Here is a 22,359-nt window from a genome sequence, read left to right on the forward strand (position 1 = left end):
ATGATCGGATTATCCCACACGCGATCGGAATATCTGACGGAATTAATCCATCAGACCTATTCTGCCGGAAAGTCCAATCGTGTGCATGCGGCATTACATTGTATATCCCTGTATGTTGCGGTCAGTCAGGTGCTTATCTAATAGTTTCTTGAAACTATACATTGCCCCCTGCTGAGACCACCGCCTGTGGATGGGAATTCCACATCCTTGCCATTCTTACAGTAAAGAACCCTCTACGTAGTTTAAGGTTAAACCTCTTTTCTTCTAATTTTAATTAGTGGCCACGAGTCTTGTTTTGCAAAATAGTTTTATCCATATTGTGGGGTCACCAGTATGGTATTTGTATATTGATATCATATCCCCTCTCAAGCATCTATTCTCCAAAGAGAATAAGTTCAGTGCTCGCAACCTTTCCTCATAACTAATATCCTCCAGACCCTTTATTAGTTTTGTTGGCTTTATTTGTACTCGCTCCATTTCCAGTACATCCTTCCTGAGAACTGGACAGCATACTCCAGGTGCAGCCAGACCAGAGTCTTGTAAAGTGGGAGAATTATTGTTTTATCTCTGGAGTTGATCCCCTTTTTAATGCATGCCAATATTCAGTTTGCTTTGTTAGCAGCAGCTTGGCATTGCATGCAGTTGCTGAGCCTATAATCTACTAGGACCCCAGGTCATTTTCCATCCTAGATTCCCCCAGAGGTTCTCCCCCCAGTGTATAGATTATATTCATATTTTTGCTACCCAAATGTATTATTTTAAATTTTTCTACATTGAACCTCATTTGCCATGTAGCTTCCCACCCCAATAATTTGTTCAGATCTTTTTGCAAGGTTTTCGCATCCTGCTCTGCTTAGCTTAGTATTGTCTGCAAATACAGAGATTGAACTGTTTACCCCATCCTCCAGGTCGTTTATGAACAAATTAAATTGGATTGGTCCCAGCACAGAACCCTGGGGGACCCCACTACCCACCCCTGACCATTCTGAGTACTCCCCATTTATCACCACCCTCTGAACTCGCCCTTGTAGCTAGTTTTAAATCCATGTACTCACCCTATGGTCCATGCCAATGGACCTTATTTTGTATAGTAAACGTTTATGGGGAACTGTGTCAAATACTTATGCAAAATCCAGATACACCACGTCTAATGGCCTTCCTTTATCTAGCCTCCTCATAGAAGGTTAGTAGATTGGTTTGGCAAGAACGATTCTTTATGAATCCATGCTGATTACTGCTAATAATACCGTTCTCATTACTAAAATCTTAGTCCCTTATATAGTATATAGTCCCTTATCATCTCCTCCAAGATTTTACATACTATTGATGTTAAGCTAACTGGTCTGTAATTCCCTGGGCTGTATTTTGGGCTCTTTTTAAATATTGGTGCTACATTGACTTTTCTCCAATCAGCTGGTACCATTCCATTCAGTAGACTGTCAGTAAAAATTAGGTACAATGGTTTGGCAATTACTTGACTGAGTTCCCCAAGTACCCTCGGGTGCAAGCCATCTGGTCACGGTGATTTATTAATGTTACGTTTCCCAAGTCTAATTTTAATAACAATAATGGCTGTGTGTTGAGTTAATTTGAAGGGACAACACATTTACACTGTTATACAAGCTGTACACTCACTACTTTACATTGTAGCAAAGTGTAATTTCTTCAGTGTTGTCACATGAAAAGATATAATAAAATATTTACAAAAATGTGAGGGGTGTACTCACTTTTGTGAGATACTGTATATACCCCTCTGAGAAGACTTTAGAGGGAACCCCCTGGGAGAAAACAGAGACACAACATATGTGAGAGCAGATCATCGGAAACAACTATAGAGTACCCCAAGAGGTGACTACACGCCAGTACACCGTCCAAGATACCATAGGTTATGCTGATTTAATACTTACCTGAGGTGAGAGGCTAGAGAGCACGGATGTGATGTGGGAGCAAGATAGTTACCTATATTCTGAATAATCACCACTAAGGGTGTAGGGATATTGTGCACTACGTCACAAAAAGGACTTTTTATATAAGAACTTGTATTGATGGACATGCATCATTAGATTGTTGTTTAGATTTGTGTGTTAGGTGTCCAGCCTTGAGACACAAGCTATTATTTATGCACTAGGATCACTTTTATTACATGTTTTGGATCATTATTTATATTCAGTGTTTAACCTATTTTCTATTGCTGCTGATTTAACACAGTGTTAAGAGTGTAGCGTTTGCTGGATGACTAGGGGTATCATATAGTGATTGCTTTTAGCCTTGAGGTTACACCCAGTAATGTTCAATTGGTTTATGCACTGAAGTCACTTTATATTTATATTTATTTTGATAGTTATCTATTAGGAATGATTAACTAGGTTTACTTACCACAAGAGTTCACTTCACATATTGGTTAGATTGAGTTAACTGTCAGCGCCTCTCATTGATTGACTGCAATTTTCACATTTTTTACATCCTTTGTTGCATCTCAGTGCAGAAGTCTCCATCTAATTCATCCCAAAGGTATTCTATCTGGTTGAGGTCAGGACTCTGTGCAGGCCAGTCAAATTCCTCCACCCCAAACTCACTCATCCATGTCTTTACGGACCTTGATTTGTGCACTGGTCCAAATCATTTGGTGTAGGGGGGGTTATGGTGTGGGGTTGTTTTGCAGGGGTTGGGCTTGGCCCCTGAGCTCCAGTGAAGAGAATGCTTAAGGTGTCAGCATACCAAGATGCTGACGCCTGTGTACAATGTACAATTTTATGCTCCCAACTTTGTGGAAAGTTTGGGGATGGCTCCTTCCTGTTCCAACGTGACTGCGCACCAATGCACAAAGCAAGGTCCATAAAGGCATGGATGAGCAAGTTTGGGGTGGAGTAATTTGACTGGCCTGCACAGAGTTCTGACCTCAGCCCAATAGAACACCTTTGGGATGATTTAGAGCGGAGTCTGCAAGCCAGGCCTTCTTGTCCACATCAGTGCCTGACCTCACAAATGCACTTCTGGAAGAGTGGTCAAACATTCCCATAGACACACTCCTAAACTTTATGGACAGCCTTCCCAGAAGAGTTAAAGCTGTTTTAGCTGTAAATGTTGGGCCAACTCAATAGTGAACCCTACATGCTAAGACTGCTAAGACTGGGATGCCATTAAATTTCAAGTGTGTGTAAAGGCAAGCATCACAATACTTTTGGTAATATAGTATATATGCATAATATATGTTAATTCCTGTAGTCTTCAATAAAAGTCCACGTGACAGTGTTGTTACCCTAGAATAAGAACTTCCTGACCAAGGACCTACATGGCAGAATCCTTGGGTAATATTTTGATGAAAGCTACAAATTGAAAAATAATAAACTGATTTTTGAAATTACATCAACATTAGGGATGAGCTTGTTGTACGAGTCGAACGCATGTTGGACTCGAACACCAGCTGTTTGCACATTCGGCGAATACCGAACGTTATGGGCCGTTCGTGCCAAATTCATGTGCCGCTCATGGCCCACAATGCATTTCCGCCATCGCAGTGCATTGCTGGCTCATAATTGGCCAAGCGTGCACTGTGACCCCTCATGCTTGGCCCATCAGAGCGCCGACAGCGAAGAGAGCCATAATTGGCCACAGGCAGGATGCCTGTGGCCAATTATAGCTCAGGGGGTTTAGTACACGCCCCACACTATATAAGGCTGCCAGCAAGGCAGCCTTGTGTAGTGTGTTCTGGCGTGCAGGGAAAGAGCAAGATAGGCAGGGACAGTGTGTTCTTTTCTCAGGCATCTGCAGGAATTAAAGTGGGTGTTGTGTGCCTCCAGCACAGTATACACCTGTATCTACCCTTTATTGCTGGTGTTCTCTAATACAGGCATCTGCAGGAGTTAAAGTGGGTGTTGTGTGCCTCCAGCACAGTATACACCTGTATCTACCCTTTATTGCTGGTGTTCTATAATACAGGCATCTGCAGGAGTTAAAGTGGGTGTTGTGTGCCTCCAGCACAGTATACACCTGTAGCTACCCTTTATTGCTGGTGTTCTCTAATACAGGCATTTGCAGGAGTTAGTGGGTGTTGTGTGCCTCCAGCACAGCACAGTATACACCTGTATCTACCCTTTATTGCTGCTGTACTCTAATGCAGGCATCTGCAGGAGTTAAAGTGGGTGTTGTGTGCCTCCAGCACAGTATACACCTGTATCTACCCTTTATTGCTGGTGTTCTCTAATGCATACATCTGCAGGAGTTAGTGGGTGTTGTGTGCCTCCAGCACAGTATACATCTGTATCTACCCTTTTTTGCTGGTGTTCTCTAATACAGGTGTCTGCAGCCTTTACAGTGGGTGTTGTGTGCCTCCAGCACAATATACACTACCCGATTGCTGGTTTTCCCATCTCCCTGCAGGCCGCTACTATGTCTGGAAGGCCAACAAGGAGAGGCAGACAGTCACGAGCCAATAAAAGAGGTCAAGCAGGCTCTGTGTCTAGAGACAACAATGCTGGTCATTGACGCAGTGCACCGTCATCAGCACGTGTCCATGGGACACGCTTGTCCTTATTTTCGGCAGCTGGACGTGTTGAGCCGCATCATGCCCGAAGACTTGGTGGAGTGGATGACCAAGCCCTCCTCATCCTCTCTCACCCAGGCTCAGGGTACTAACAAAGCAGCTGCCAACACGTCCTCTTCCTTTGTCTCAATGTTATCAGTCACTCCTTCCCTAGACCCACCATGTCCTCCTGAGGAGTCCCCCGAACTGTTTGAGCACAGTGTTGGGTACACGCTCCAGGAGGATGCCCAGCGTTTTGAAGGCTCTGATGATGATACCCAGCTACAGGAAGGCAGTAGCGTGAGCACAGAGAGAGGGGATGCTCAAGAAGGACAGCAATCTGGCAGTCATGTTCCACCAGCTGCAGCATACTGCCAGGTTTGCTCCAGTGATGAAGAGGGAGGGGATGATGAGGTCACTGACTCCACGGGGGTGCCTGATAGGAGAGAGGAGGAGGCACATCTCCAACAAGGCAGGATGCCCTCCGGGGGCCAGCTTAGGGGCAGCACACCAACTGAATCACACCGCAGAGCTCCACCTGTGCAGGGCGCTGCCTCTGCGCGATATTCCAAAAGTTCTTTGGTGTGGGCCTTTTTTGAGACCAGTGCATCAGATCGCACCGCTGCTATTTGCAACATATGTCTCAAGCGTATCTCGCGTGGCCAAAACATCAGCTGCTTGGGCTTTACATGCTTGACCAGACATATGTTGACCTGCCATGCAGCTTGTTGGCAAGCGTACCTTAAAGACCCACACCAAAGAACAAAGCGGACCTCTCCTTGCTCCTCATCAGCTGGGATCTCCAACCCCACTAGACCTTCAGTCCTCTCTGAAACCTGCACTGAGAGGAATGAAGGTGTAGAATTAGGTTTGTCACAGCCAAGTACTTGCGGGCACTCTGCTAGCAGTACACCCATGTCCGATTGTAGCAGGCAAATTTCCCTGACCATCTAAAGAAGTTCACTCCCAGCCATCCATATGCCCAGCGGTTGAATGCTAGCTTGGCTAAATTGCTATCACTTCAACTGCTGCGTTTTCAGTTGGTAGACTCGGCCCCCTTCCGTGAGTTTGTGCAATATGCGGTTCCTCAGTGGCAGGTCCCCAAACGCCACTTTTTCTCAGGGAAGGCGATTCCGGCTCTCTACCAGAATGTGGAAGGCAATGTCCTTGCTTCGCTGGACAGGGCGGTCAGCAGTAAGGTGCATATTACCGCTGACTCATGGTCCAGCAGGCATGGACAGGGACATTACCTATCTTTCACTGCCCATTGGGTCACTCTTCTGGCAGCTGGGAAGGATGCAGGACAAGGTGCAGTAATGTTGTTGGTTGTTCCGCCACCATGCCTCCAAAATGCTACTACTGGTTGTGACACACCTCTCTCCTCCACCCCCTCCTCTTCTTCTTCCTCCATGGCCTCTTTCAGTGCTCTGTCCTCGGAACCAGCGGTGCTCCGTAGGCATTCAAGGGGCTACGCAAGTACACAGGAAAAAAGATGCCATGCCGTGCTTGCACTAGTTTGTTTGGGGGACAGGAACCACACTGGGGCAGATATTTTGTCAGCTCTGCAGGGGCAGGCCGAGAGGTGGTTGACGTCACGCCAGCTTAAGCCAGGAATGGTGGTTTGCGACAATGGCACCAACCTCCTCTCCGCCCTCTGACAGGGACAACTGACCCATGTACCCTGTGTGGCTCACGTCCTTAACCTGGGGGTGCAGCGGTTCTTGGGCAGGTACCCAGGCTTACAGGATGTCCTGAGGCAGGCCAGGAAAGTCTGTGTGCATTTCCGCCGATCATTTAATGCCAGTGCTCGGCTGGCTGAGCTCCAAAAGGAGTTGAACCTGCCCAAGAACCGCCTTATATGTGACATGCCCACCAGGTGGAACTCAACGTTGGCCATGTTGCAGCGGCTGCACATGCAGCAGAGGGCCATCGATGAGTACCTGTGCGACTACAGCACCAGGACAGGGTCAGGGGAGCTCGTTTTTTTTCACCATGCCAGTGGGGCATGATCAGGGATGCCTACACTGTCCTGTCACTTTTTGAGGAGGCCATGAGGATGGTGAGCAGTGACAGTGCATGCATCAGTGACACTGTACCTCTTGTCCACCTGTTGGAGCATACGCTGTGTGAAATAATGGACAGGGCACTTGAGGCAGAACAGAGGCAGGAAGAGGAGGACTTCCTTGCCTCTCAAGGCCCCCTTTATCCAGACAGTGTTCCTGCTGTCCCATCCATCACACAGGAAGAGGACGAGAAGGAGGAGGAGGCTTGTGTCAGCATGGAGGTGGAGCCTGGCACTCAGCATCAGCAGCAGCAGTCTTTTAGGAATGATTTACTGTCCCAAGAAACACGTGGACTTGTACGTGGCTGGGAGGAGGTGGCTGCGGATCATGTTGTCCTTAGTGACCCAGAGGACTCTGGACCGAATGCCTCAGCTAACCTACGCTGCATGCCCTCCCTGATCCTGCAAAGCCTGCGGAAGGATCCTCATATTCTTCAGATCAAGGAGAGGGAACATTACTGGTTGGCCACTCTCCTTGATCTACGGTACAAGGGTAAGGTTGCAGACCTTATCTTGCCATTGCCGAGGGAGCAGAGAATGAGACATCTCCAGGAGGCCTTGAAGAAAGGTCTGTGCAATGCGTTCCCAGAGACTGGGAGGTTACAAACTCCTGGTCCTGGACAACGTTTTGCTGAGGCTTCGGTCAGTCACAGAAGGAGCGGTGGAGAAGGTGGCTGTCTGACCGATGTGTTCAGACAATTTTTTAGTCCACAGCCCCAAGGTATGATCGGTTCCGGCAACCATCGCCAGCGTCTGATTTACATGGTGCAGGAATACCTAGGGGGCAAGGTCAGACTTTGACACCTTTCCCACCGAAAATCCTCTGGCTTACTGGGTCTTGAGGATGGATCACTGGCCAGAGCTTTCACAGTATACAATTGAGCTACTGGCCTGTCCTGCATCCAGCGTTCTTTTGGAACGCACTTTCAGTGCTGCTGGTGGCTTTGTAACCGATCACAGGGTGCACCTGTCCACTGATTTGGTTGACTGACCTTCATAAAGATGAATCAGTCTTGGATCACCACCAGCTACCAAGCACCTGAAGCTGATGTAACCGAATAATTTTTTTTTAAATGTCACATCCCTTCAAGACTGCCTATGCTGATGCTGAGTGACTGTCCTATCCTCTTCCTCCTCAATGATCCTGCTGATATCTTGGAAGAACATTTTTGGTTCTGGGTGATGCCACCAGCCCAATTTTTCAGCCCCTGTTTAACAGGGGTGTGTAATTACAATTTTGGATGCAATGCTTAGCAGCAGGGCTCGTTCCTGCACTCCAACTAGAGTATCTGGGAGAGGTTGCAGTGTCGTGGCACCAGCACCAGTGCCTAAGGCCCAATTTTTCAGCCCCTGTTTAACAGGGGCATGTATTTACAATTTTGGATGCAATGCTTAGCAGCAGGGCTCGTTCCTGCACTCCAACTAGAGTATCTAGGAGAGGTTGCAGTGTCGTGGCACCAGCAAGCAGTGCCTAAGGCCCAATTTTTCAGCCCCTGTTTAACAGGGACATGTAATTACAATTCTTGATATAATATTTCACAGCAGGGCCCATTCCTGTGCCCACCGAGATTAACTGTGAGGACTTATAGTGTTGTGGCACCAGCACCACAACCACCAAAGGCCCAATTTTTCTGCCACTGTTCAACAATGGCATGTAATTACAATTCTTGATATAATCATTCACAGCAGGGCGCTCCAGCGCCCACCAAGAGTCACTTTGAGGGCTCACAGTGTTGTGGCAACACCAACACCTTAGGCCCACATTTCTGCAGAGCATATAGGGCAGGCCCCTACTTTCAAACATCCAACTTACAGATGTCTCCTACTTGCAAACGGAAAGGAGACAACAGGAAGTGAGATGAAAAAAGACGGACGGCCAAAGAAATTATACAGGGGTGATAACCCTTCCCTATGTATACCAAAAAGCTTAAAAATAGATTTTTTGACTGGAGCTACACTTTTAATATGTACCAGTTCAAAATTACAAACAGATTCTACTTAAGACAACAAACCTACACAGTGCCTGTCTTGTTAGTACCGCCTGTATACTGCTGTTCTGAGTATATAGGGCCTGGGGGCCCCACGCCTTTCTTTTTTTAAATTTGGGTACGGGATTCCCCTTAATATCCGTACAAGACCCAAAGGGGCTGGTAATGGGCAGGGGGGGCTACCCATACCATTTTTCTCAATGATTTTCATCCGTATTGCCGGAACCAGATATTACATTAAAACCTCAAGCAGTTCTAAATGACTTTTTTTTCCGTTAAATGTCATTTTGTGCAGGGACTGTTCTAAACACGGGAAACATGTGACACTTCACAGGCATACTATAGACACCCCCCAGGCATGATATTTAAAGGAATATTTCACTTTAATCGTCATTAAAATCAGTGCTCCCGAAAAAATGGCCATTTTTAAAAACAAATTAGGCATTGACCTGTGTCCCCTGGGGTAGGAGACGGGTGCCCAAACCCTTTTTAGGACAATATTTTGCATATTACCCATTAAAATTAGCACTTTTGATTTCGAACGTTTGAGTCCCATAGACTTCAATGGGGTTCTAAAGTTCGCACAAATTTTCGGTCCGTTCGAAAGTTCTGGTGCAAACCGAACCGGGGGGTGTTTGGCTCATCCCTAATCAACATGGTAAAACCTGTATGAAATTTTTGTGACTGGGTTTACACATAATTTTCATTTATTGAAATAGCTGGTTAAATTGTCTAGCTTTATAAATATATCCTAAAATAAAAAAACATTTCTACTTAAAATAGTTATATTTAGATCAACAATTTATTAAGAGATGTTCATTAGGTACAAGAGCCATTTAAACATGTAGACTGTTGCCATTTTAAGGGTGACCATAGATAAAGTACTTAAATTGCAGTATCTAATTTAGCAATTGTTTAAGACTAAAGAATGGAATCCAAATTCACTTTTGTCAGTTGGCAGAGGACAGAACTAGGATTTGATGAGCTTAAACAGCAAAGCCTGACTTTACATCATGCTACAGTAGCTGCCAATGTCCACTGGCCAGTCCAAAAATGTAACATGCCCTTTAAGAGATTAGATCCCCACTACAAGCTCCTAGTAGCATTCCTATCTAAAACATGCAGGAATATACAAGTTCTAGGAATTCAAGTCTGCCTAGCTGAACTGAAAATAACCACAGTGGCACTAGGATGACACGTGTCTTAGATCATTTCTTTATATAAACTCATGCAGAGAGTGCCAGTCAACTATTCAAAGCTGTAAACACCCCTCATACATAGATGTACTCAAGAGTACAAATACCACTTGTTCTGCACTATCAAAAGGTTTGGATCTACAGTAGTACATTAGATAGACCAGGAGATGAAGAAGTAAATGCCCATCCTTACAAAAAATAGAAAACATATTAAACTGAACAGACCTTAAAGTGGCTCTAAAGGATGAAGGTTTTTTTTTTTTACCTTAATGCATTCTTTGCATTAAGGAAAATAAATCTTCTGTGTGTGGCTCCCCAGCCCCCCTAATAATTACCTGAGCCCGATCTTGATTAAGTCAAAATGCACAGGAGCAATGGCCCTCTACCTCTTCAGCATAGCATTCTTGTTATTTGAAAGAAAACTAAAAACAGTGAACTTCTCATATTTGTTAAACAAAAAAAAAAAATCAGAGTTGTCTATGGCATTACTACTATTTATCATTTTCCTTTCACTTCACAATTATGTGCCACTCTGTGTTGGTTTATCGCATAAAATCCCCAAAAAGGTGCTTATGTGTAGAGCTCCAAGGATGGCCGCCTGAGCCAAGATCTCTGCCCATGACAGACAGACCAGCAAACGCACAGACAAAAAATGTTGCAGTCAGACTCCCTATTTATTTAAGAAGGACTCCAGACCCTAATTTAAGTCCGTGGACTGTGAGGGGGAAAATCTAAGATGGCCTCCGATATCCAGAATACAGAACCCAGCGCACTCTGCCTCACAGAGCAAACGCCAGTTTTCTCCTCTGAGACATTGAATTTTATCTCATGGCTTCAGACAGGCCCCCTTCAGGTAATCATACCTCCACTGGCATACGCTGAGCCCCTCACTAGCCACTTAATACCTGACCACTCCATAGTCTCCTCAGGGCTAAATTTTTCCTCTCAGACTACCTCAGTCCCCTCAGAGGCTCTCTCCGAGGAGCAGGCATTTATTCAGACGGACCTATTTCAAAGGTTTTCAAAACTGCTTGATAGAGGACTAGCACAGACAGCGGCTAAAATTACCGGAGACCTGAAAGCCGACTTTCAAAATCTAGGATCAAGAATTGACGCTATAGAACATAAATTGGATGAAACAGTGGCTGTATTGAACCAAAATGCGAAACAATTATACACTGTCCAGGAACAACTAGATTTCGATATTTCCAGACCTGGAAAACAGATCCCGCAGGTATAATATTAGGATCAGGGGGCTACCTGAATCTGTTTTGGACATACCATCAGCAGTCCAGGAAATGAACAGAACCATCATTCCTAATATCCCCCAGCACCGTCTAGAACTGGATAGAGCCCACAGAGCTCTAGGGCCTCCTAGAAAGGATGGAAAACCCAGAGATATTATCGCCAAGCCCCATTTTTATCCCGTGAAAGAAGAGCTCATGAAACAGGCCAGATCTGCCCCTCAAATATTCTGCCTTGGCCATCCGATTCAGCATTTTGCATATCTATCCCCCTCCATGATTCAACGCAGGAGGGCACTGAAGCCACTTTTACTGATCCTCACACAGAAAAAAATAAAATATAGATGGGCCTTCCCATTCGAGGTCAAGATTACTAACAAGGGGAGATCCTACTCCTTTTCCAGTTTCCAGGAAGGGGAGAGATTGCTGCTACAACTCAAATTCATCACACAAGAAACAAAAATGGATACTGCTACTGTTCCAGCCTGGCGAGTCCACAAGGCCCCTGTGACAGACCTAACTGGGACAGAGGCTGTTGGAGGGGACTGAATGCAAGCCTCTTGCCTTGCGATTATGGGCCCTGGTATTTGAGGGAACGGTGCTCTTTGTGAGCTGTATGCCTGGGGACCCCTGAAGTTTTACTTGCATTCAGTCCCCTCCAACAGCCTCTGTCCCAGCTAGGTCTGTCACATTACCAATGTGAGAGAACGTCCCCCACACTCCGCTTGAGTGTTTCCGTCAGTAATACCACTTCCTAAGTCCTGGAACACGAGTCCAATGGATCTGGCTATAGGAACCCCCAAGAATTAGACAACACCAGTCTTTGAGTTCATCAGGAATGAACCTTTATTTGAGATCTCACACAAAATATATACAGCGGGGTGACTAAAACCTAACCTAATTAGCATGAGCTAATTATCTAATCAGCACTGGACTCCTTCATTCAATTGCAGGTTAATTAGCACAAACAACAAAACAACAATAGGTGAAATACTCTTTAGAATCTGTGTCAAGCCACACTAGACACATTTACATTATACAAGACAACAGACAGATGGCTGGAATTGATGTCATCAGCATCCAAGAGTCTGTGTCCCAACAGTATGATTCAGTCCATTGCTAACATGGCATTTACATATCCAGAGTCTGTGTGTCTTGGGGGCGGCATGGACCTGAATCCAAGTAAAACCTCAGGGGTCCCCAGGCATACAGCTCACAAAGAGCACCGTTCCCTCAAATACCAGGCCCATAATCGCAAGGCAGAAGGTTTGCATTCAGTCCCCTCCAACAGCCTCTGTCCCGGCTAGGTCTGTCACAGCCCCCTTTGGAACAAGGGAAGGGCAAAGAAAAGCAAGGACGATGGACCCACCTGAACAATGATTCCTACACCACTCTTGTTCCTTGTCTCTTAATCGGATTTAGAGACTGCTCACAGACCTATCTGTGACACTCCTTAGGGTCTTTTACCCCCATTTACTCTATTATTCCCCTTGCTTGTTCTATAGTTATTCACAATCCTACAGACTTATTATCTTTTAGTCTATAGGTTCCAATTATACGTTTATAGGCTTTAACAGCATTTCTTGGTCATTGATATCTAGGTCCTCATGGAAAAACTTAATTCTCAGAGGACTGTGACACTGCACAATTGTATAAGTCAATCTTGTCGTGCTATTTTTGTTAATAATTTTTTTCTGTTGCGGGCGCCCTGTGTGGGGTTGGTCCACATGCGCACCCACCTATTCCTTGGAAACCCACAGGTCTCTAGGGACTAGGTTGTCTGTAACCCACGGGTCAGACCTCTATTGTTTCTTTTTCCCAGGCTTCGGGGGGTGTCACCCCTCCCATACCCTGGTTCTGTAGGATAGGAGACTTTTCTTTTTCCTTTCTCCTCTTTTCTCCTCCTGTTCTCTTCCCCTCTCTATTGATACGTGTCTAACCTCTCTTTATGTTACAGAAATCCACATTCTCAGATTAACAATAAAACGTATCTATTGGATGAGGTCATTATAACGCTTTTGGTCAGAAGACTTCCTAGGGTGAGTGAGGACTTAATTCACGAGTACATCTTTATTGACCTCCATGGCTGATAATACACAGACCCTCCTTAAAATAGCTACTCACAATGTTCAGGGCCTTAACTCACCAATCAAAAGAAGAATAATTCTAGACTACCACAAATCCCTTAACATAGATATCCTCCTAATCAAAAAGATGCATTTTCCTGTACAGTATAGTACCAAATTTATAAACCCACACTTTCCCCAATTTCACCTAGCTAGCACTGAAAATAAAACTAAAGGGGTAGCTATAATTTTTTCAAAATCGTGGAAATTTGAAAAGAATATAGAGTACATTGATCCTGAAGGGAGAATCCACTTGGTACAGGGAACAATAGAAGGACACCTTTAATCTATAGTGTCTCATTATGCTCCCAATAGAGGACAAGCTGTCTTTTTTAAGACTATGATTCGCACTTTGAACCCCATGCTCATGGGCACAGTCATTTTTGGGGGAGAGTCGAATGTAGCATTCGATCAGACTTGGGATAAATTTACTCGTCCAACCAAAGAAAGTCATAAAATTGCAAGAATAATTTCTACTCATGGTTTAGCCAATGCCCGAAGGGAGCTAAAGCCCACTAAACATGATTTCACACATTATTCACACCCTCATAATGCTTATGCTAGAATAGACCATATTCTGACCCCCATGTACAAAATACCATCAATAGACAGCGCTCACATTAAAGACACAGCCCTATCTGATAATTCAGTGGTTACCATAACTATATTTTCTGGTATGCTAAGTAGGAAATGAGGTCATTGGAAACTAAATTAGTCAATTCTAGCTAACCCACACAATGTAGAGATAATCGATAAAGCACTTAAAGATTATTTTTCCTTTAATGACATGGGTGACATTTCATCTGAAAACCTATGGGCTGCCCACAAGGCCTTCATTCGGGGTGAAATTATTCAAATCTCTACCCAAACCAAAAGAAAACAAAGAGCTGAAATAGAGCGCATAGAAACAGAGTTCACTGCCCTCAGAGCTCGTCACAAACGAGATCCATCCTCGGTTTCTACTTCCCTATTGGATAAAACTAGACTGGATCTCAACATTGCCCTCACTACGCAAGCAGATAAGGTAATAAGATGGAGTAGTAATAAATGTTATTTACATACAAAGAAGATAGGGTCACTACTAGTGACAAAACTCTCCCCCTCGAGTCAAAATTCATACAATGCCCAAGATCAGAATAGCAGGTCAACCCCCCCACAGCTAATCCAGTCAAAATCTTGGACGCATTTCAAGATATCTATTCCAACCTTTACAGCTCATCTTCCCAACCAGACAAAGATTTAATTTTTAAATATCTAGATGAGCTCCCTATCCCAAATCTAAATTCCTTACACAAAAATTTACTAGAAGTTCCCTTCACGGTAGAAGAGGTTCTGGAGGTCATTAAAGACCTCAAAAGAGGGTCGGCACCAGGACCTGACGGTTTATCCATTCCCTATTACAAAGCCTTCTCAGGAACTCTAGCACCGCATCTGACCAATTTCTTTAATTCAAAAACACAGGGTGTTCCCTTAGATACTCACCTTAACTCAACATACATCACAGTCATCCCCAAACCTGATCAAAAGCCTGAAGAAGTCAACAATTATCACCCAATCTCTCTCATCAATAATGATATTAAGATAATGACAAAAATATTGGGCAACCATTTATCATTCTTTTTTTAATACCTATATACATAAAGACCAAGTGGGCTTTTGTCCAGGCAGACAAGGCCCAGACCAAATAGCTACATAGTTACATAGTTAGTCAGGTTGAAAAAAGACACAAGTCCATCCAGTTCAACCTTAAAGAGGAAGTAAACCCTGATGGTTTTACTTCCTCTTTGATTCCCTGCAAAGGTAAAGCATAATGGACTACTATGCATCGCATAGTAGTCCATTATGTGTCACTTACCTGACACAGGAGCCAGCGAAGTCACCGCTGTCCCTTGTAGTTCCGAGCGTCCATCTTCTTCGTGGGTCTCCGTGGCTCTCGCTGCTCCGGCGCTGTGATTCGCTGGAGCAGCGATGACGTCACTCCCGCACATGCGCATGGGAGCCGACACTCGCGGCATATCGCCACGATCTGCGGCTTACCCAGTGCGCCTGCGCGCCGCTGTCTACAGCGCATGCGCCGTAGACAGCAGTGGCTGTCTTCAGGTAAATATCTCCTAAACCGTATAGGTTTAGGAGATATTTCTTGGACCTACAGGTAAGCCTTAATCTAGGCTTACCTGTAGGTCAAAGTGGTTTGTAAGGGTTTACAACCACTTTAAAAACAATAAATAAATAAAAAATATCGTTCATCCAATATACCCAATTTTATGCCCACAGTTGATCCAGAGGAAGGCAAAAAAAAAACCCAGCAGAGCATGCTCCAATTTTCTACAGCAGGGGAAAAAATTCCTTCCTGATCCCCCAAGAGGCAATCGGATTCTCCCTGGATCAACTTTACTTATAAATGTTAGTACCCAGTTATATTATGTACATTCATACATATGAATAAGACGAACAATTAATTTGGTCTCCATTCTACAGTCTGGCTGGGGAGGAGGAGTGAGACAGGAGGGGCTTCTTTTATCACTAGACCTGATAAAGGCCTTTGATACAATTTCTTGGCCATACATATTCTCCCTGTTAGAGCATTGGGGCTTTGGTAGGCACTTCATAGGCCTGCTACAATCCCTGTACTCGCAACCTAAGGCACTAATTCGTCTGCAAGGACATTATTCTAAACCAATTAATATAGCCAGGGGAACAAGACATGGGTGTCTGCTTTCCCCTATAATATTCACCATTGCTATAGAGACTTTGGCAATAGACATTCGTCACAAACCAAACATTAAAGGGGTATTCTGGGGAGATCAAACCCACAAATGTGGACTCTTTGCGGATGATCTCCTCTTTTTCGTGACTTCTCCATTGACCTCTCTTCCCAACATATGTCAGACCCTAAATATGTCCCCCTACCAACTGTATTCCTGTTAAAACAGTTGTTCAAATGTGTTTGGAATGACAGCTCCATCAAATACCTGGGTATCACACTTACAGCCCGCTTTGAAAATCTATACGCAAACAACTTTCCCCCTTTATATAAGAAATTAGAAAATGACCTTAAAACCTGGTCCAAACACAAACTCTCCTGGTTAGGTAGGATCAATTTGATCAAAATGACCTTACTCCCAAGAATTTTATATTTTTTCAGATCTCTTCCCATTCCAATTAATAAATTCCATTTGAAAAACCTCCAGAGCAAGATACTCAAATTCACATGGGGGGCCTCTGGCTATTGAATACCCCAAAACACCTTGTTTCTCCATAAAAGTAAGGGAGGACTAGGTCTTCCTTATCTCCACAAATATTATATAGCCACTAGACTGGCTAAACTCTTTATAATTTACTCAAAGCCTGAAAAACCTGACTGGATCAATATAGAGCAACAGGTAGTACCCCAATTACCCCTAGATTGTCTATTGTGGTGTCCACCTAAGAAAAGGCCCTCCATAATGGCCCCAACTATGTCCCAATCTTACGCACTTTGGGATAGCCTCAAAAATACCTGACCCTCATTTCCACAGGACGTCACACTTATTCAATAATCCGGACTTCCCTCCAGGCTTAGATAGAAAAAAATTCCAATGGTAGGTAGACAAGGGACTATATCTTATAGGCTATTTCTTTAGATCTGGGAAGCCCATAACCCTTAACTATTGCGTCAATACACTGAAACTTCCAGACTCTGAAAGACTTTTTTGATCTAATTTCTAAAATTCTTACACCAAATTTCGAAGGATAAACCCCTTCCGCTCCAATTCACAAAATTTGAGATCTGGTGTAAACAAGCCGTGGAACAAAAGGGAGGAATTTCTGTGATTTACTCGTGTCTCACTCACCCTATAGCTAAATCCTCCAACAGTATATGGAGGCCTGGTAAAATGATCTTCAACACAGTTGGGACTTAGAAACCTGGCATACTACCTACTCAAAATCCTTCAGGGGAATTCTTAATGATGGAAGCTAACATTAAGGTTATAACCAGGTGGTATTTAACCCCCACCAAACTTGCAACCATATATCCAACTGCAGATCCAACTTGTTTCAGAGGCTGTCAATTATTGGGGATGATAGTTCATATTTGGTGGGGATGTCCTAGGATCCGTCCATTTTGGAACAAAGTTTTTAACATGATATTTAAAGCGGAGCTCCACCCTAAAGTGGAGCTTCCGCTCATTGGAACCCTCCCCCCCTCCGGCGCCACAATTGCCACCTTTCAGGGGGGAGGGGGTTGCAGGAACCTGTACAGTACAGGTATCTGCACCCACTTCCGGCATAGATATCTGCAGAATATACGCCCCTTTCCAAAGGTCCCCGCTGTCTGCTGGGAAACACACGGATCCCAGAGACAGCGGGGACCATCCTTATTGCGCAGCACGACTCGCGCATGCGCAGTAGGGAAATGGGAAATGAAGCCGCAAGGCTCCACTTCCTGATTCCCATACCCAAGATGGCGGCGGCAGCACCCGAGAGACGATCGAGAGATCGGCTTCGGGGGCCGACATCGCGGGCGTGCTGAGCGGGTAATTGTCCTTATTTTAAAAGTCAGCAGCTGCAGTATATGTAGCTGCTGGCTTTTAAAAAAAAAAAAAAAAACGGCGGAACTCCCGCTTTAAGGTGACTGCTCATCAGATTCCGGTCTCCACACCCCTGGAGGTGGGAACAGGAAGTGTGAAGACAGCAAAAGGGTGCAGGTGCCTGCAGATTGAAGTTGAAGGCCTGAAGATGCTGGGTCCTCACGGAGGAAGAGGTGTAGGTTGATCACCGGAGGAATACAGCGGAAGCCAAGCAGGTGTAAAGGAAACACTGCACGTCTGGAACAAGCAAGGTCGGCAACTGGCTGGCAACGAGGTACAGGAACGAAAGGCAGGTGCGTAGTCAAGGACGAGCAAGGGTCTGGTAACGTGCTGGCAGTGAGGTAAAAAATCAGGAAGCAAGCCGAAGTAGTAAGTCCAAGCCGAGGTCAGTAATAGTCCAGAAAATAGTAAACAAGGAGTATCCAAAAGAATAGGCAAACACGCTGGGTGATCAGGAACAAGGTCACAGGAACAAACAACGATCAGGTGTCTCAGGAATAGCTGAAGATGATCCAGCACTGGTATCAGGCCAGGATCCCGTTTATATAGGATGAGATGTGCCAGGATTGGTGGAAGTGGCCATACGTGCGTGAGTACGTACATACGTTCGGTTGGCGCAAGTGCGTCCACGTGTTCGGATTGGCGTGCGTCCGTTCCGGAACTTGTACGCCTCTGACCGGGACACCGCGCATGGTACCTAGAACGAAAGTGAACCGCTGCTACACGGGGACGGACATTCACATGGTGAGTTCCCTGACACACACACAAAAATTAATTCACTTCATATTCACAGGAGTCAAGCTTATAATAGCGAAAGCTTGGAAGAAACCTAGGTCCTTCTTGTCGGAGGTCAGAAGAAAAGTTTCCTGGATAATGACCCAAGAAAAAATTGGAAAGCATTTTAGCCGACAAGATTATACATGTTAGAAAAAATATGGGATCCTTGGGCTAAATATATAGGGATTTCTATTTCGCATGATGTCACACCGACTCTCTCCCCTTCTCAGCATTAAGATATATAGACCCATATCCCCTTTCTTTCTCTTCTTTTTCCTCTCCTCCTCTTTTATTTATCTGTTTTGAGGATACCTGGAAATGACACTGGAGGATATTTATCTCCTATTTTATTTTTTAAAAGTTATAGATAAGTTTATCTTATGTTTCTTCCTGTTGGACTGGATATTCCTGTCAAAACTATTTTTTTTACCCAGGAGTGGGGTCATTAGGGGGGTGGAGGGTTCGCTCCTTCGGCACAGTATGATCCCTCTAGGGGTGCCAGGGGGTTGGGAATACCTCTATTTCCTGGGTGCTCTCCACCAGACCGGTTGACCTAGTAAGTTGGTCTAACAGGAACGGAATATCCCTTTTCATTTTGTCCCCAATTGTTAATAGCTTATTGTCATGAACTCGTCATTTTCCAGAATTTAATGTTAATGAACCCTAAAACAATTATTAAATGTACTGAATTCTATACATTTTGAAAATAAAATATTTTGAAAGTAAAATCCCCAAAAAATACATTTACATTTTTAGTTGTAACATGGCAAAATGTGGAAAATTTCAAGGGGTATGAATACATTTTCAATCACTGTATACTGAAATGTATGCAGCTTTTACTTTCTGACTACCTATCACATTTCTTGAGGTGCTAAAATGCTAGGAAAGTACAAACACCCTCCCCCCAATTACCCCTTTTTGGAAAGTGTACACCCCAAGGTATTTGCTGAGAGGCATGTTGAGTCCATGGAAAATTCAATTTTTTGTGTAGTGGGTAGCACGCTCACCTAGTAGTAAAAAGGGTCGCTGGTTCGAATCCAAACCATGACACTACCTGCCTGGAGTTTGCATGTTTTCCCTGTGCCTGCGTGGGTTTCCTCAGGGTACTCTGGTTTCCTCCCACACTCCATGACATGCTGGTAGGTTAATTGGCTTCTGTCCAAAATTGGCCCTAGTATATGAATGTGAATTGGGGACCTTGGATTGTGGGCTCACTGAGGGTAGGGACCAATGTGAGTGTGCAAAGTAAATTGGTGGAACGCTGCGTAAATTGACAGCACTATATGGGTACCTTAAATAAATAATGATATAATAGATGAGGAGCTTAATGAGACACAATGTGCAGGGATAGGGACACTCACTCAGGTTGAACTGGATGGACTGGTGTCTTTATTCAACCTTACTATCTATGATACTACACTGTACCCAAACAGAATTTTTATAATTTTGTTCCCACAAATAGAGCTTTCTTTTGGTGGTATTTGATCACCTCTGCGGTTTTTATTTTTTGCTATACAAATAAAAAAGACTGAAAATTTTGAAAAAAAATAAAAGTTTTGCTTTTGTTTCTGTTATAAAATTTTGTAAATACGTTTTCTCCTTCACTGATGACATTGATAAGTCGGCACTGACAGGCACTGATAAGGCAGCACTGATGAGGTGGCAAAGACAATGGGCACTGATGGGCACTGGTAGGTAGCACTGATGGGTGGCACTGATATGCAGCACTGATGGGCATTGATAGGCGGCACTGGTGGGCACTGATAGACGACACTGATGGGCACTGAAAGGCTACAAAGATGGGTACTTATGGGTGGCACTGATAGACAGCACTGCTGGGCACTTATACATGGCACTGATACGCGGCACTGATAGGCATCCCTGGTGGCACTGGCAGTGATAGGCATTGTGAATGAGCACTGATTGGCAGCTGCCTGGGCATTGATTGGCAGCTGCCTTGGCACAGATTTGCATTTCCCTGGTGGTCTAGGGGGGGCATACCAGGTGGTCCAGTGTGGATGGCCATCCTGGTGGTCCTGGGCGGCATGATGGTGGTCCTGGGCGGGATGCGAGGGGGGCTATGCTGATAAACAATCAGCACAGACCCCCCTGTCAGGAGAGCAGCCGATCGGTTCTGCTCTACTCAGGTCTGTAAGACGCGAGTGAGGAAAAGCCGATCAACGGCTCTTCTTGTTTACATCGTGATCAGCCGTGATTGGACACGTCCATTGGAGGCTCTTTACCGAGATAGGTGTAGCGGTGTGTCAGACTGACACACTGCACCACCGATCGCCTGGCCATCATTCTGCTATAGGCCAGGTGGGAAGTGGTTAAATTTGTTATTCTTTGCCCAAAAAAAAAGGGGGGGGGTAAATATTTTTTTCTCTCTTTCACTTTCTCTCTGTTGCCATGCAGTCCCCCTTGCACCTTTTGGTTCTTCCGACAGCATGAGCCTAACACCACATAACCAAGACCACCACAATACTAGGTAAGAGCCAACTTTGCGTAAGTAAGAAGATGCGGGAAAAAGAGTGTTCTGCCCTAACGAGCATGTCTTCCTGTCTATTGAAGTCCCGGCTGCTCACACTCCTGCTCTAGGAAGTCCAGAGGCCCTCTGGAATGTCAGGATTTTTTTCCAGGGCAGAAAGTGACTCCTCCCGTTCTGGCAGACCCCAGTACAAAGGGCGCAAATGTACTCTTAAGAAAATGCACACAGCTTCTCCTCCGAGGGCTCAGCGCCCAAAAATGTTGGTCACGTGTAGATGACCTTATGCCTGGAAAGCTACTTTGCAGCAGCTGCTTCAGGCAGTTTGCCAGGGACCAAGAGTATAAGTCAGCAGGTGTCAACCTTGCTCAAAAAAGTAGTCCTCAACTCCCTGGCAGAATTTTCCGATTGTCACGGGCAACCAGGGACAGATGCGGACGAACGCTGTGGGCCCTGCACCAGGTCTAAACCAAGCCATTCAACCCTCTCTAACTAGAGGGGTACCAGGCACTTCAGGGGTGACTCCAGCCCAGCAGATTAGGCAGGCTGATTCCCCAGACACAGTATTACCGCAAACCTTCCAGGCAGAAAGAGAAGATAACGCCTCCTCCTCGGCAGAGGATCCTGAGGGTTTAGGCTTTGATTTTGCGCTAATACCACCATTCATTAAGGCAGTAAAAGCTGCACTGGAATGGGGGGGATCTGGAAGCTCCTACAAAGAAGGAGAAAACCTATTATCACGCACAATACAATCTGGTTTTAAACTGTGTGGAAATCTCTGCACCTCATGCATTAGGTGCTTTTAGGTAACAACAAAGTCTGGGGAATGCCCAGGGAAAAAACCAAAGCCTACTTACCACCAGCTCGCAGACAACCAAATTAACCTGTCTAACAGTATGCGTTAAAAACAGGGGTTTAGTCCGCACGCATTTGCAAACGCATGCGTGAGCCACAGAGCCACGTCAAGGCACCCTGGTATCTGTGGTCCTAACACTAACATAGCGTCCCCACAGTGGAGGCACATGCATTCTGATGGTTAGATGAGGGCAGGTGGACTGAAGGGGAGCCACCCCTCCTTAAAGGTACAGGAACACACCAAACACCCAACAAGAGCACAATGGCAGCAAAGGTGTTGGTGCATTGCTGGACCAATGCAAACACTACCGTGTTATCAAGAACTTGCCCACCGCCCTCATCTATAGCTGAATATCGCAGTAAGTGGCTTTGGAAGGCTAAACGACAGGTAACAACAAAGTCTGGGGAATGCCCAGGGAAAAAACCAAAGCCTACTTACCACCAGCACGCAGACAACCAAATTAACCTGTCTAACAGTATGCGTTAAAAACAGGGGTTTAGTCCACACGCATTTGCAAACGCATGCGTGAGCC

This window comes from Lithobates pipiens, unplaced genomic scaffold, assembly GCF_037356315.1.
Source record: "Lithobates pipiens isolate NorthernLeopardFrog02 unplaced genomic scaffold, aLitPip1_a1.2 Scaffold_13, whole genome shotgun sequence".
Classification (NCBI taxonomy): domain Eukaryota; kingdom Metazoa; phylum Chordata; class Amphibia; order Anura; family Ranidae; genus Lithobates; species Lithobates pipiens.